Raw genomic sequence first — 15,040 nt, forward strand, 5'->3', positions numbered from 1 at the left:
ATATGTATGCAATGCTTTCACCGTGCATTGAGCAATAGGGATTAAAAACACCGCAGGTAAGGTTAGATGTCATGTTCTATGATCATTTCTTTCAGCATTAGGAACTAAATATACTAAACGTATGATACTAAAATGTTATTTTCACATATATTAATGTAATAAATGATTGCTTATGCTTTATAAATAAATCTAATTAAAATAAAAGCTTAAGTTTTGTATTTATCTTGTACCATAGAACAAGATTTTCTTTGTATTTCAAGCCCACAAAGTGTCCTTTGATCTCTATTCTGTGGTAATCCACAATGACCCCGTTCTTCAGGTGATTCATCATGTCCTCCCTCGTCTGTTGAGAGGCCATCCCGATCTCTTCTGCCGTGGCATGCTTCATACACGCTCTCTTGAAGTGAGCAGGAAGCTGATCAAAAGTATTCAGGCACATCTTGCACACCAGGGGAATCCTCGCGGGTTTCCTTTGAAAATAAATAATACCATCTGTGTATAGAAACAAGCTAAGACTGATTTCTTAAATTATCCTTAAAATTCTCTCTCATAGTTTGAGCATAATGATTTTATTGCATTTATATAAGAATTGCTCATTGCTCCAAAATAAATAATGGTTTCATAAAAAAGTGAACACTTACTTGGTCTCAGTCACAGACTTTCCAATAGAAGCCATTGTGGAGTTCAGCAACTGCAGGTCCTAGAAGTGGGGAAGGAATTTTAAAAGAGAAATTGAATTACAATACAGAAGGAATGGCTGAGGGTTCACTGAAATATATAAATATACAAATTCCAAAGACTGAGTCCATATAGAAACAACTACTTTTCATTTTCAGTATAAGAAAAAAAAAACATTATCTTCCAAAGCATCATAAAATTGTCCCTTCTTCCAGACTCTACTTCTCTCTTGTAGTAGTACAGCAGACCTTTCCAGGTGAGCAGATCACAGAGTCCGAAATAAGCTTCCTCCATCAAACAAAGTACCTGAACATGACTCTGTCTTCATAAAAGCGCCCCTGTAATAAAGAGATTAAATCCAAAATCAAGAGGGCAGTTGCCTACTGAAATACAAGAAGTCATCAATTTTAACCTAGCAACACATTAAAGGCTGCATCTATACAAGTGCGATTCTAGAAATGCTCACCAGATTACGTTTTAAGAAGGAACTGTGCCTCAGGTTCCGCTGAGATCTTAACTCAGATGGCAGGATTCAGAGTCCGGAGTGCGGACTGATGGCGAACGGAGGGTCCACATACTGTGGATCCCTCAGTGATCTTCCGCGTATTCAAACCGCCAGCGTGTGACTCCCCTGTCCCTGTGACCTCATTGGTCTGCTCTCTCCTCTGTGCAGCCGAGCCCGACTCACGGTAAAGTGAAAAAAAAGATGCCCTCAACGTGAGATTTACTCTGGAGCGAGGATAGATGTTACCTTTTTATCATTGAACAGGATGTATGTGATGTGGCGACTAGGTTCAATTTTGTATCCTCTTTAAAAGATTAAGGACTGGGGTGAGTGTGATTTACCACCCTTTCAGCTAAGAACCCGACTTGCGCATCGTTTAAGCTGCATAGACTCGGTCGTTTAACTCTTCTCCATTAGCAGGGTTAAGGTTAAAGAAAAAAACATTGCTGACTTCTTTTTTTTTTGCCAGCCGCTAGCGCTGATTAGCAAGGCTTGTATTTCATGTTTTGCAAGTTGCATCCATTTTAAGAAAAACAAGTCGCGTTAAAGACAGGAAATGAATACTTGCATTTAATTAAGTCTAGCCGTAGGCGGTTGTCTGTAAGGACCAGTTCTGTTCGAGAAGACACAACAAAGAAGGCACCGCTGGGATTCGAACCCAGGATCTTTTGTTTACTAGGCAGGCGCTTTAACCAACTAAGCCACGGCGCCCCGGGAGTGCTGTCCTTTTGCAGCCACTTGGACACACCACTCAGACACATCTGCATTCGGTGTGTGCTCTGCCTGCTTGCTGAGCAAGTTGCCACCTTTACATACAATAGCAACATCGACACCAAGAGAAAGGATGACAAATGGCTTTTATCTGGAACTTTTCATGTCCAAGGAGCTCAATGTGCTTTCTGTGTACAACAGGGCCACTGAACTCCACACTGGCCACTGAACCACAGCAGTGGCTTGCTGGCTTGACATCTCCCAAGGAAAATGTTGAAATCACATGTGGAACAGGAAAATGACCCTCGAGTACGAGGGAAAAAAAAGAAAAAGATCATCTGGAGCGCGCCAACCCATGTCCGGACAGCCCAGTTTCGTCGACAAGGTGGCTGAGTGGTTAAGGTGATGGACTGCTAATTTATTGTGCTCTGCAGTCACGGGTTCAAATCTCATTCTCGTCGCTCTCCATGTCCGACACATGTGCCTGTTCGACGTCGGCCCTCCTTTTGCTTGCTCCGGTGCTAGAGCTGTACATTTTCTAGCGGTGGCTGAACATGGTATAGTAGGCCAACGTCGGTATCGAGCAGTGACAGTAACAGTACTTACTGCGCCCCATAAGAAATCGTTTGTCCCTGTTCAAAAGAGATTGTGCGATGTCCTGCGGCGTTCGCAAAGCAAACCTTTGACAGTTTGAAAAGAGGAATTTATTCTGCTTCCTGTGCGTGCAGTAGTTACAAAGTTGAACGTCTTTACACGATCTGCTGCAGTTTTCAGTGGGCGGGCTTTGTCAGATGGCTTGAAAAAACGCACTGTGTTTCGGCTGAACTCCACACTCATGAGCAGTGTCCTGCATGTTTTCTGTGTATAGCTGTCTTTTAACGCATACAGAATTCATTTGAAATCATTGATTTCTCCAATTAACAAGGGTCCCTTTTTGAACCTGCAAGAAGCATTCTTTCAATGTAACAGATTTACTCCGGGGAAAGCCAGCATGACATTGAGAGTAGCTCAAGCTTTCAGCACCCATATCGGACTGCGTGTATGCAGACACCACTCAGAATCCCCTGTAAGATTCTCCCTCAATTCCGTTTTTCAGTGCTTTAGCTCTTTCAAAAGGCTTCGCTAGTCACAATCCAAGGCTCATGATGGCATTTGAAAACATTCACCACTGCGTTGGCCGGGAATCGAACCCGGGTCAACTGCTTGGAAGGCAGCTATGCTCACCACTATACCACCAACGCATGCCCACAGGAAGTCTGCAGGACACCACCAGAGAATGCTTTTTTTTAATTTTTTTTTATTAAACATAGAATTTACAAATACAAATACAACAAGAGGATCAGAGTCATGTACAAGAGAAAAAAAATGCAGCAGAAAAAAGCATTTAACTACCAGAGGTAATTAAGTAATTATGTGATCAAATTGTATATTTTACACGTATCATATTTTCCTTGCTTTAATATTTCTCAATTATTTATAAACTTTAGTTTCAACATGCATGCGTTTCCTGTAAAAAATAAAACTCAGCACACAGTTTTTCTTTTAACAACATTTCGAGTACCTCTGGCATTCATGAAAAAGACATACACAAAAGCAAATAACTAACTCTAAGACTGTCTAAACTATTGAGTTTTTCAAAGAACCAGAACTATAACAGTCCTTAAAACTTAACTACACCATTCCAAACTAACACTAAAGAAACACTAGTATATACTGGTATAACAAATAAAACCAAACAATCATTAACTGAGCAGTCACTGGGAGCAAATCTCCTTCCCGTCCACAAAGGCCCTCGCTCCCACAAAGTAGGCTCTCCTCCCCTCTCTTCTGGCAGCTTCAACCTGGGGCCACAGCTGGTTCCTGGTACTCCTGTCCGCAGCAGACAGGTCCTCTGCAAACCTCAGTTTGTTCCCATTCAAATACTCATTCCCCCTCGCCGCTCGCCACAGCATGTCCCTCGCCGTCCTCTTGGTGAACTGTATTATAATACAGTATAGCAATTAATTTACATGTGTATAATAAATATAGTAAATATAATAAATTAATTACTGCGAAAATAATTTACTTCGTACACTGTGCAGAGTGCCGTATACTCCTAGTTGCGGCACACGATACATACAGTAAAAAGCCTCAGGCACTGTGTTAGATGTGTTTTCGACGTTATATATGCGTTTATTCATGTCGTCGATTTTACGGTTGCAATTCGACGTTGATTATACGTCGAGGCGACGTATATATACGTATAGCCGTAATTTCGCCGTAAATATACGTATATTCGACGAATCAATGCCCACAGCTTGGCATACAAGGGTTTTGCTGAGGGGGTCTTGCCACCTGCCTGAAAAAAAACAGTAAAATGTTTGAGTGCCTATAGAGTTTCTATTTTTATTTTCTTGACAAAAGTTGATACCATTTCCTGGACACCCCGTCCCCCATCAGTGTGCGGTGCCCGAGGAAAAATCTGTAGGGGGGCGTCTGAAATTCTGAGGGGGGAGTGATATTTCAGTTGAAACGGAGCTGTACGGTGCAGCTACCCAAATGAAATCTCGCAGCTATGCCATTGATTAGTGCTTCATGATAGAAGATAACGACTAGCAATCTGGTATTTGCGATGAAGTTCAGTTTCACATTTTTCGTCACTCTCACGGTTTGTATTGCCTGGAGCGAAAAGTACCATAAGTGTTCATTTTTGCAGCTACATGGACGTTCTGAATCGTTAAGAAAAAAATGTTGTAAAACCAACAGAAAGCACAGACTGCTATAACTAGTCCTAGTTATATAACGATTTTAAGTATAATGATAAACTACTGCAAGGAATCGGTCCACCTGAGCAAACAGGATCGTAATGTTGACACTCAATAATATGTGCAGTTCCTGGACGGATAGCCCTCCTGCCCATCAAACAGACTGAGTGACTGTTCGTGTCATTTAGTGTTGTCTGACCATTGACAAAGTACAACTATTTTTTTAGGGCGCAAATTAAGTTAGGTAAAACTTTTTGCCCAAAACTGAAGGGGCGACATTCCCCCCTCCCCCCGTGATGCCAGGCCTGTCCCCATCCTATTCCATAATGTCATTATATATAATACCATACAACAGTGACCGATCCTTACTAACTGCATGCGTTAAAATTGCACATCAGCTCATAGCAGGGGGCACATAGCCGCGATGTATTATCAATGTTAAATTTCAACCATAATATCGACAACATTAATAAAAGCATACGTTGAGAAAATATCGAACCCAGCATATTTTCCGGTTATATACCACAATGCATTGCTAGTATTCGTTGGTCACCATTTTGGACACGTTTTTCAAACGTAGAAGTATATCCGCAAATATCTCAGCAATCCTCTTTTGACGAGTAAGTATGAACAATAATAATACTATCTGAATACATACAGATCTTTCTTAATATTATTTTGATTAAAATAGTATGTGAATAAGCAAAAAAATGGCACATAAAATAGTGTGAATGGGGAAGATGACACAAAATCGTTTTGCCATTTCTCTTATTCTTATTCTATGTTGTACTTTCAAACTTTGGGTACTCTTTAATTAGGACAGACTTTATTGCTCAACTGCTATGATGCAAGCCAAATTTTATACATTGATTTCAGCTTTGAGCTTAGTAAACCGTTCATTTTTTAGATTATACTAAAGAAGATATTAATCATCATTTATTTGGGAAGTAATATTATATAATTTTCTCCTAGCTGCGGTGCTGAAGTCCCACCCTACATCAACAGAAAAAGAAATAAAGGAGCACGCAATGTGTTACTTGAAGAATGCATATGCAAGGCAGGGGGCCAGGAGATCTGGACTCTGAAAATAATAGGTTTTTGGTTCTAACAGGACAATTAGACAGGGTTTGCAAATAGTGGACAAAAATCGTCTTAACTTCCATTGTAATATTTTTTTTTCTTGGAAATATAGAAGTTGTACATTTTAAAATGTATATTTGAATCAAAATGTGGTTTTGAGTTAGTGTGTTAATGTAATTAGTTTTGTGTTTGTCATTACTATACTGTATATTGCCATGTTACCAGAATTTGTAGCTGAAGTTTAAGACTAGTTGTGTTTTTTATGATTATTGCCCATATGTTGATTGTTGATTGATTGTATACAATGTATAATTTGAAATACATATGTTTCAGGTGTGAATGTGTATTTTCAGAATAAATTTCTAAACCTAATCATTGGCTTGGTTTACTTGTTTCTACACCTATAAAATCTATCTTTGATGTATAATAGACCTCTACCCATATACGTATAATAGACCTCTAAAGTTATACGTATAATAGACCTCTAAAGTTATCCGTATAAAAGACCTCTAACCATATACGTATAATAGACCTCTAAAGTTATCCGTATAATAGACCTCTAACCATATACGTATAATAGACCTCTAAAGTTATACGTATAATAGACCTCTAACCATATACGTATAATAGACCTCTAAAGTTATACGTATAATAGACCTCTAACCATATACGTATAATAGTCCTCTAAAGTTATCCGTATAATAGACCTCTAAAGTTATCCGGAACTCCAACCATATATGTATAATAGTCCTCTAAATTTATCCGTATAATAGAACTCCAACCATTTATGTATAATGAACGTCTAAACATAGACGTATAACTTTAGACGTACATTAGAATTTCATTCTAGACGAATTGTAGACCACATTTAGACGTCTAAGGTATGCGTTTAATAGACGTATATTATACGTCTTTTGCCCACTGGGTTACGTCTCAACAGAAACGCTCTTTAGCTCTTTCAGCGTTATGCAGAGAACAGCGTCTGTCGAGATCACTTTTGAGTCAGCGCGAAACGCCGTGTGCTGTCAGTTTGATTTCATATTGCTCGTAGCGGCGCCCGGCTTTTGTCTGTCAAACGTTAGGTTGCGCTTCTTCATGCTGCATCGTCGGCATGAGTGGAGCTTTATAAACGTCTGTACTTACTGCGCCCCATAAGAAATCGTTTGTCCCCGTTCAAAAGAGATTGTGCGATGTCCTGCAGCAAACCTTTGACAGTTTGAAAAGAGGAATTGATTCTGCTTCCTGTGCGTGCAGTAGTTACAAAGTTGAACGCCTTTACACGATCTGCTGCAGTTTTCAGTGGGCGGGCTTTGTCAAATGGCTTGGAAAAACGCACTGTGTTTCGGCTCGGGAAACATCATGAGCAGTGTCCTGCATGTTTTCTGTGTATAGCTGTCTTTTAACGCATACAGAATTCATTCGAAATCATTGATTTCTCCAATTAACAAGGGTCCCTTAAAGGATGAGTCAAAGTAACGTCTAATCGGATTAGTTTCCTTAGAGCTGGTTCAGAGTTTGCTCAAGAGTTTACCTTTCACAGATGCGCAAAGAAGAACGTTGGGGGTGCACGCTTCAAGGCGCCTTACAGCTGTAGGGAGCGATTTGAGGCGATTCATGGCGTGTGCTCGTTCCCTTATACCGTACGCCCCGGGGTGCAGTGCTACGATGACGTACAATACCGCTTGGGCACGTAACGGCGTTATATGCGAGTGCGGGACGTGAGGGTTTTCGTTTGTTCGTTTTGTTTTGCTCTGCTTTGCTTTGTTTTGCTTTCCATCGCGTTGGTAAGAGCGTAAATAAAAAGGCGATTCCTGCATCTACCACTAATGTAAGAGCTATTTCAAGTGCGACGTGGTGCGGCTTTTCAAATGCTTGTGGGCATTTCTCTGTTGTTGATTCTTTTTTTGTGTGTAACAAAGTGGCATTTTCATGTCCGGACGGGGAGACTTTATCATTCCGACATGAAGCCACCCTTAAGTCCTCTGAGGCGTGTCTGTCTGCAAGGCTTGTATTGTGGAAATGTTTTTTTGAAACGGAGAACGACTTTGAAATAGGCTTCCGCCGGCGCCTCGCGATCCAGGTAAGATTGTAGCAAGAACGCAGCGGCAGCGGGGCTTGCTGTAGTCGTGGCCGAGTGGTTAAGGCGATGGACTAGAAATCCGTTGGGGTCTCCCCGCGCAGGCTCGAATCCTGCCGACTACGTTGTCCGCCTCCAGTTGGTGTGTTCCGGCGCAAGCAAAGAAGCGCACCTCTTTGCTGTTTCCGGTGGTTTTAAAACACCCAATCGCTTGTACCCGCTGCCTTGGAAATAAATTCTTCAGCGTCCGTGAATGGCATTTTGCAGCTGGAAGCAGATGTCGACGCGTTTTGCACAGAGCACCAAAAAAGCGTCTTTTTTGAAGGCCCAGGCACTAAGCATTGGTGGTTCAGTGGTAGAATTCTCGCCTGCCACGTGGGAGGCTCGGGTTCGATTCCTGGCTAATACAGTGGCTTTTGCAGCGAACGGCTCCATCACTTGCATCCCCTTGCAACATGCAATTGAAATCCCACTGAAGCTAAGCAGATGTGAGTCAGGTCAGTACCCGGATGGGGTGAGCTACAGGAAAAAACAAAGCTTTCAGCTGGAAGCGGTGTTAATGGTGCCGGCGGGGGGGGCGCTCACCCTGAGGTCTGTGCGGGTCCCAGTGCCCCAGTATAGTGACGGAGATGCTGTGTTGTAAGAGGGCGCTGTCTTTTGGATGAGATGTAAAACCGAGATCACAGCGCTCTGTGGTCATTAAAAATGACCACCAAAACCTTTGACAAAAGCTTTTGGTAATTGATGGTCTTCAATAATGCTTCTCCTTTAGGTACATTTTAAATCAGCTGAAAAATGCTGTGAAATGGGGGGGCACTTCAGGCCAGTGTAGGATTTGGGTTACAAGAACCATGAAACTGCACGAGAAAGCCCGTACACTGAATTACACGGCTTTCTATTCAAAGGAGGGCAAAAGAAATTCCCTGAGATCGATTTTTTGCAGCACAGAGAGGATTACTGTCGTGAGGCCGGTTAGCTCAGCTGGTTAGAGCGTGGTGCTAATAACGCCAAGGTCACGGGTTCGAGCCCCGTACGGGCCAGGTCCTTTTCTCCTCTCTTACCAAAGCTGTTAGGTTCCTTTCCGTGGTGAGGGGTTGTCATGCAACGCTGCCACATAGTGCCGACAGACAAGAGTGTTGCGGGAGAAGAGAAAAGTGTTTGAAGATTTAAGAGTGTCTTAGGTGGAGCCAAAATCAAGTGTCACAAATGCAAGTGGGAGGTTTTCCAATGTTTAATATGGTCAAAATAAGCGGAAGTTATCTGCCGGTCATGGCACAGTCTGCCATGCTTTTGTCAGATACTGTAAAGTGGTGTCGAACTGGGTGTCGAACTGGAGCCTCACCATTTGCATATGTGAGGCTCCAGTTATACATCGAGTGTCACATTAAATGACAAAAATGAAGAGAGTTAAAGCAGCTGGAGAGGTTTTCTTACAACTTTTGAGCTGACAGTTTTGGAAAATGTTTCCTTCACGCTGCACTGTACAACATAGGCAGCCAAGAGTCTCCAAAACAAAACAGAATTGACAGATAGGAGAAAATTCCCACTCGTCCTGAAGTTCCCAAAATCCAGCAGGTGGATTTTGGGAATGGCATACAGACCCCTGGCACAAGTGGTCTGTGCCAGGGGTCTGTATGCCGTTAACCATGCCGCTTACCCCAGTAGCACCACCACAGTCTTAAAGGAAACCGGTGTAACAACATGTCCGGGTAACTTTTTCCATTCACCCGCAGCCCTTTGTGTAAGATGTGCCACATATGTGGCGTTTTTATCATAGTTATCATAGTTTTCTGATTTTGACCATTTAGATTTAATTGATTGTTGTGTTGAAAAGTCTTTTATTTTTATCACAGTGTAGTTTTCTGATTTTGAGATATGGAGCATTGGCGTTATTCACACAGCAGCTGTATCGACGAGCGGTGAAAAAAGTGTGGTGGAAACGTCGGACCCTAAGGTGGTGACTGCATCGGAGACGGCTGTTAAGACGCTGATCAAAACCAAACGTGTCAAGCCTTCGGAGAGAAATAATAACACGCCTAAAGACTTGGTGTTTGGTGATGTGGGAGACTCAGTGCGGTATATTGCACAGTTAGTATCAAAGGTGGGCACTAATGAGGTGGATAAAAAGCGGGGTTTAGAGAATCTAAGAGCCGCTTTAGCAAGTGTACATTCAGTGTTTCCAAAACTGATCCAGGTTTACGCCGCTAGACTCTTAGACGTTTTTTCTAAAGAAGATGCTGATCTAACCTCTGGATTTCGTTACCTGATAATGCTATTTCATGGTGCACTGGCGAAGACCCACCGGGATAAATGACTAAACATGTGCATGGTGCAGTCCAGAGAATATTGGATGAACTTTCTCCAAACATCGGGGCGAATGATTTTGTACAGCTGCGTTTGACTGCGGGTGGTTTTAACAAACCCTTGTTCTCACGCAGGAGACAACCCGGAGAATTAAATGCTGCTGATTTTTTAAGCCACATCTCAGACCTCTTACAGAGCCACACAGAAATTCTCACCGATGACAGCCTCCGATTAGTGGTGACGATAGTTAGGAATATGCAGGGGGGTGCCCGTCGAAGATTTAAATCCGTTCTGGGTAATTGCTCAGAAAAAAGCGCACCTTATCGACTTACATTACACGGGCGGTAATCTGTGTTTCACCGGGAGTGTGTACGGTTTGTTGAATGAAGGTTGTACCAATGGGGAAATGTTACAGGGCGCTAAACGAATGCACAAAGAGTTGGGTTTTTCAGAGAATCAGAAAATTAGTTTGTCAGACATTACCGCTTTTGAAAAACATTTAAAGGTGGTCATTAAAATTTTGTACCACGACCAGGGTGATTGGAAATATTTTACAACGGGGCCCACACCACCTAATTCTAAAATACTTTTTGTTCTACTGCATGAAGAGCATTTTTATGGGGTTTTAAATATTAAAGCTTTTGTGGGGGCGGCATATTTTTGCACTAACTACCATGCGGCGTATAGCCACAAGAATGCACACGCCTGTGTTAAAGCTTGTAAAACCTGTTTAGATCCCCAGTGTTGCGAAATTGATGCAGAAATTCAGAATTGCCCGGCTTGTAAGGTCTTTTGTCGTAGCTCTCAATGTTTGGCGAGACACTTTCGGAATGCAGCGACGGGTGTTAGTAAGTGTGAGCGCAGGGTCTTTTGTGAGAAATGTGAGGTTTATAACCTCTCTAGTCACAAATGTAAAGAGAAACTGTGCTCGCATTGTAACAACGTGATCGACACCCCTGACACACATTTGTGCTACATACTGCCTTTGGACAACCCCAAAATTTCAAACAAGTACATTTTTTTCGACTTTGAATGCATGCAAGAAACGGGGACACACATACCAAATTACATCCATGCCCTTCATATTAACAATAAACGAAGCTGGGAATTTTATGGTGAAACTTGTCTAAAGGATTTTGTGTGTAAATTTATCGATAGACGTTTCAAAATCCATACATTCATATCGCACAATGGCAAGGGATATGACAATTACCTAGTAATCAGACAGTTGTAAGATGAAAAGATGGACGTTGAACTAATTAATCAGGGTGGTAAGATAATGTGTATGACCGTAAAAGCTCTGAACATCAGATTTATCGATTCTTTAAACTTTCTACCTATGAAATTAAGCAAACTGTCGGCCGCCATGGGGTTCCCCGGGGGTAAGGGTCATTTTCCACACTTGATGAACACTTCAGAAAACCAAAATTATGTCAGCCCGATGCCGCCGCCAGAACTTTACGGCGTTAACTACATGCTGCAGAGGGAGAAAGCCGAGTTTTTGGTTTGGTATGAAGAATGCAAGGGAAGTGTGTTTAACTTACAGAGAGAGTTGAAACGTTACTGCCAGTTGGATGTGGCAATTCTAAGAGAAGGCTGTGTCAGGTTTTGGGACGAGGTCATGAATATGACCAGACAGACACGCGTGACTGAGTCAGGGGCCGCCTGCGTTGTGTGCATCGACCCCTTTCAGTTTGTGACCATCGCTAGTGTCTGCATGGCCATGTTCAGACTTATGTTTTTACAGGAAGAGACGATAGCGTTGCTACCCCATGACAATTACCACCACCAGCAAAAACGATTTTCTACACCCAGCATCAGTGGCTTATGTACATCGAACACACAGAGCCCGTTAAAATCCAACACGCGTTAACCACGGCCGGTGAGTTCAAGGTTGGTCAAAGCTGAAAGCTCAAAGCTGAAATAAATGTATAAAATTTGGCTTGCATCATAGCAGTTGAGCAATAAAGTCTGTCCTAATTAAAGAGTACCTAAAGTTTGAAAGTACAACATAGAATAAGAATAGAGAAATGGCAAAACGATTTTGTGCCATCTTCCCCATTCACACTATTTTTATGTGCCATTTTTTGCTTATTCACGTACTATTTTAATCAAAATAATATTAAGAAAGATCTGTGTGTATTCAGATAGTATTATTATTGTTCATACTTACTCGTCAAAAGAGGATTGCTGAGATATTTGCGGATATACTTCTACGTTTGAAAAACGTGTCCAAAATGGTGACCAACGAATACTAGCAATGCATTGTGGTATATAACCGGAAAATATGCTGGGTTCGATATTTTCTCAACGTATGCGTTTATTAATGTTGTCGATATTATGGTTGAAATTTAACATTGATAATACATCGCGGCTATGTGCCCCCTGCTATGTGCTGATGTGCAATTTTAACGCATGCAGTTAGTAAGGATCGTACTGTTGTATGGTATTATATATAATGACATTATGGAATAGGATGGGGACAGGCCTGGCATCACGGGGGGAGGGAGGAGTGTCGCCCCTTCAGTTTTGGGCAAAAAGATTTACCTAACTTAATTTGCGCCCTAAAAAAATAGTTGTACTTTGTCAATGGTCAGACAACACTAAATGACACGAACAGTCACTCAGTCTGTTTGATGGGCAGGAGGGCTATCCGTCCAGGAACTGCACATATCAGTGTCGTTATTGAGTGTCAACATTACGATCCTGTTTGCTCAGGTGGACCGATTCCTTGCAGTAGTTTATCATTATACTTAAAATCTTTATATAACTAGGACTAGTTATAGCAGTCTGTGCTTTCTGTTGGTTTTACAACATTTTTTTCTTAACGATTCAGAACGTCCATGTAGCTGCAAAAATGAACGCTTATGGTACTTTTCGCTCCAGGCAATACAAACCGTGAGAGTGACGAAAAATGTGAAACTGAACTTCATCGCAAATACCAGATTGCTAGTCGTTATCTTCTATCATGAAGCACTAATCAATGGCATAGCTGCGAGATTTCATTTGGGTAGCTGCACCGTACAGCTCCGTTTTAACCGAAATATCACCCCCCCCCCTCAGAATTTCAGACGCCCCCCTACAGATTTTTCCCCGGGCACCGCGCACTGATGGGGGACGGGGTGTCCAGGAAATGGTATCAACTTTTCTCAAGAAAATAAAAATAGAAACTCTATAGGCACTCAAACATTTTACTGTTTTTTTTTTTTCAGGCAGTAAATTACGTAAATTACTGCTTCGACACGTAATGGCATTATAATCAAGTGCAGGAGCTGAGGGCTCTTGTTTTGTTTCGTTTTCCATGGCGTTCGTAAGCGCGCAAATCAAAGGCAATTCCTGCGTCTAACACGAATGTAAATGCTTTTGAAAGTGCAGTGTGGTGCAGCTTGTAAAATCCTTGTCCACATTTGTGGTTTGTTGATGTTTTTCTGTCTGCCAAAGTTGCATTTTGACATCCAGACGGGGAGACTTTATCATTTGAACGTGAAGCCAGCCTTAAACCCTCTGAGGCGTGTCTGTCTGCCGGCACGTATTTTGTGAAAGGTTTTTTTTTTAACGGAGAGCGACTTTGAAAACGTTTCCTCAGCCACCTCGCACTCCGTGTTAGATTATAGGAAGAATGCGGCGGCGGCAAGTTCGCTGTAGTCGTGGCCGAGTGGTTAAGGCGATGGATTCAAAATCCGTTGGGGACTCCCCGCGCAGATTTAAATCCTGCCGACTACGGCATCTGCCGCATGTCGCCTTGTGCCTGCGCGGCAAAGGCGAAGTGCTGCTTCTCCTTTCCTGGTACTATAAGAACGCTAAATCGCTTGGCTCTGCTGTCATGGAAATAAATTCTTCAGATAACCACACATTTTGCGTTCGCACCTCTATTTCCGGTGCCTTCATGCACTCTTGTACCAAACGCACGTTCCTTCTGTATGCGGAGCCGATCATTTGCAATTGGGCTGTGCCGACAGATCAGGACGAGCTCTGTCGGCTCAAAAGCAGCGCAGGACCTGCAAGAACAACAGAAAGATTAGCATCCAGCGGGGGCTTCTTAGTGAGCCCAAGATCTCATCAAGAATCGGCTCCAGCAACAGGACTGGGCGCATTGTTCCATTCTCCGACCACTCTCGGTGTAAACAAGTCCCTCCTGGTCTCTGCTTGAATTGCACTTTCCTGCGTTTGCTTTGGTGTAACTGGCTTCCCCTGCATGGGCGAATGTGAAGAAGATCCTTAGTAAGTCATTGAAGAAACCCGAGAAGAGGTCGGAGTGGTCTCTGTCGTTCATCAACGATCCAGTCAGGCAGTACTCCTCTGTAAAGCGCCGTTCGTTCACATCAATTGGCTTTTTTTTTGCCTTCATTCGTGCAAGTAGTAAAAGCAGACGCCCCTATTCTGCCGTGACCCGGATTCGAACCGGGGTTGTTGCGGCCACAACGCAAAGTACTGACCACTATACGATCACGGCGAGTTACCGATACACACGTGGCAGGGCGGAAAAGGCTGTGCTCTCTTCGTGTGACATAATTCGGAAAAGTCCTGACGTTGCATTTCAACTGAGCCCCAGTATACATCGACCCTTCGACACTCTGAGTGACAACTCTCTTGCGTGTTTTCTCATATTTATGTAGTTTGCTTGCATGATGCCCGGAACAGCAGGGTTGTGCACTCCCATATGGTCTAGCGGTTAGGATTCCTGGTTTTCACCCAGGCGGCGCGGGTTCGACTCCTGGTATGGGAACGTGTCAATTTTGCCTCCTGCTTTCCAAAAGATCAGCACTGTGTACGAAGGAGCCGCATTAAAACTACTCAACGTGCAAAACGTGCGAGAGAGGGGGCGCTTGTTTCCAGCCGAAACTTCTCGCGTGTGAGACGAGCTGACCATCGCTGCAGGAGGTGGGAGGGTCACTCTGGTAGACAGGGCTGACCTTCGGCAATAGGATTTATACTCTCCAA

General features: G+C 42.8%; 6 non-coding genes across 6 annotated transcripts; 4 read left to right on the forward strand and 2 right to left on the reverse strand.

Annotated features, from left to right (window-relative positions):
* Positions 1-3,063: 3,063 nt before the first annotated feature.
* On the reverse strand, positions 3,064-3,135 carry trnag-ucc (transfer RNA glycine (anticodon UCC)). The gene has a single exon. It is a non-coding gene; the product is annotated as a tRNA-Gly (tRNA).
* A 4,703-nt stretch (positions 3,136-7,838) lies between these two features.
* Positions 7,839-7,920, forward strand: trnas-aga (transfer RNA serine (anticodon AGA)). The gene has a single exon. It is a non-coding gene; the product is annotated as a tRNA-Ser (tRNA).
* Positions 7,921-8,761: 841 nt separating this feature from the next.
* Positions 8,762-8,835, forward strand: trnai-aau (transfer RNA isoleucine (anticodon AAU)). The gene has a single exon. It is a non-coding gene; the product is annotated as a tRNA-Ile (tRNA).
* Positions 8,836-13,740: 4,905 nt separating this feature from the next.
* trnal-caa (transfer RNA leucine (anticodon CAA)) lies at positions 13,741-13,822 on the forward strand. The gene has a single exon. It is a non-coding gene; the product is annotated as a tRNA-Leu (tRNA).
* A 658-nt stretch (positions 13,823-14,480) lies between these two features.
* On the reverse strand, positions 14,481-14,552 carry trnah-gug (transfer RNA histidin (anticodon GUG)). Its single transcript has one exon. It is a non-coding gene; the product is annotated as a tRNA-His (tRNA).
* Positions 14,553-14,753: 201 nt separating this feature from the next.
* On the forward strand, positions 14,754-14,825 carry trnae-uuc (transfer RNA glutamic acid (anticodon UUC)). The gene has a single exon. It is a non-coding gene; the product is annotated as a tRNA-Glu (tRNA).
* Positions 14,826-15,040: the final 215 nt, after the last annotated feature.

This window comes from Lepisosteus platostomus, unplaced genomic scaffold, assembly GCF_059453375.1.
Source record: "Lepisosteus platostomus isolate fLepPlt1 unplaced genomic scaffold, fLepPlt1.hap1 Scaffold_85_H1, whole genome shotgun sequence".
Lineage (NCBI taxonomy): Eukaryota > Metazoa > Chordata > Actinopteri > Semionotiformes > Lepisosteidae > Lepisosteus > Lepisosteus platostomus.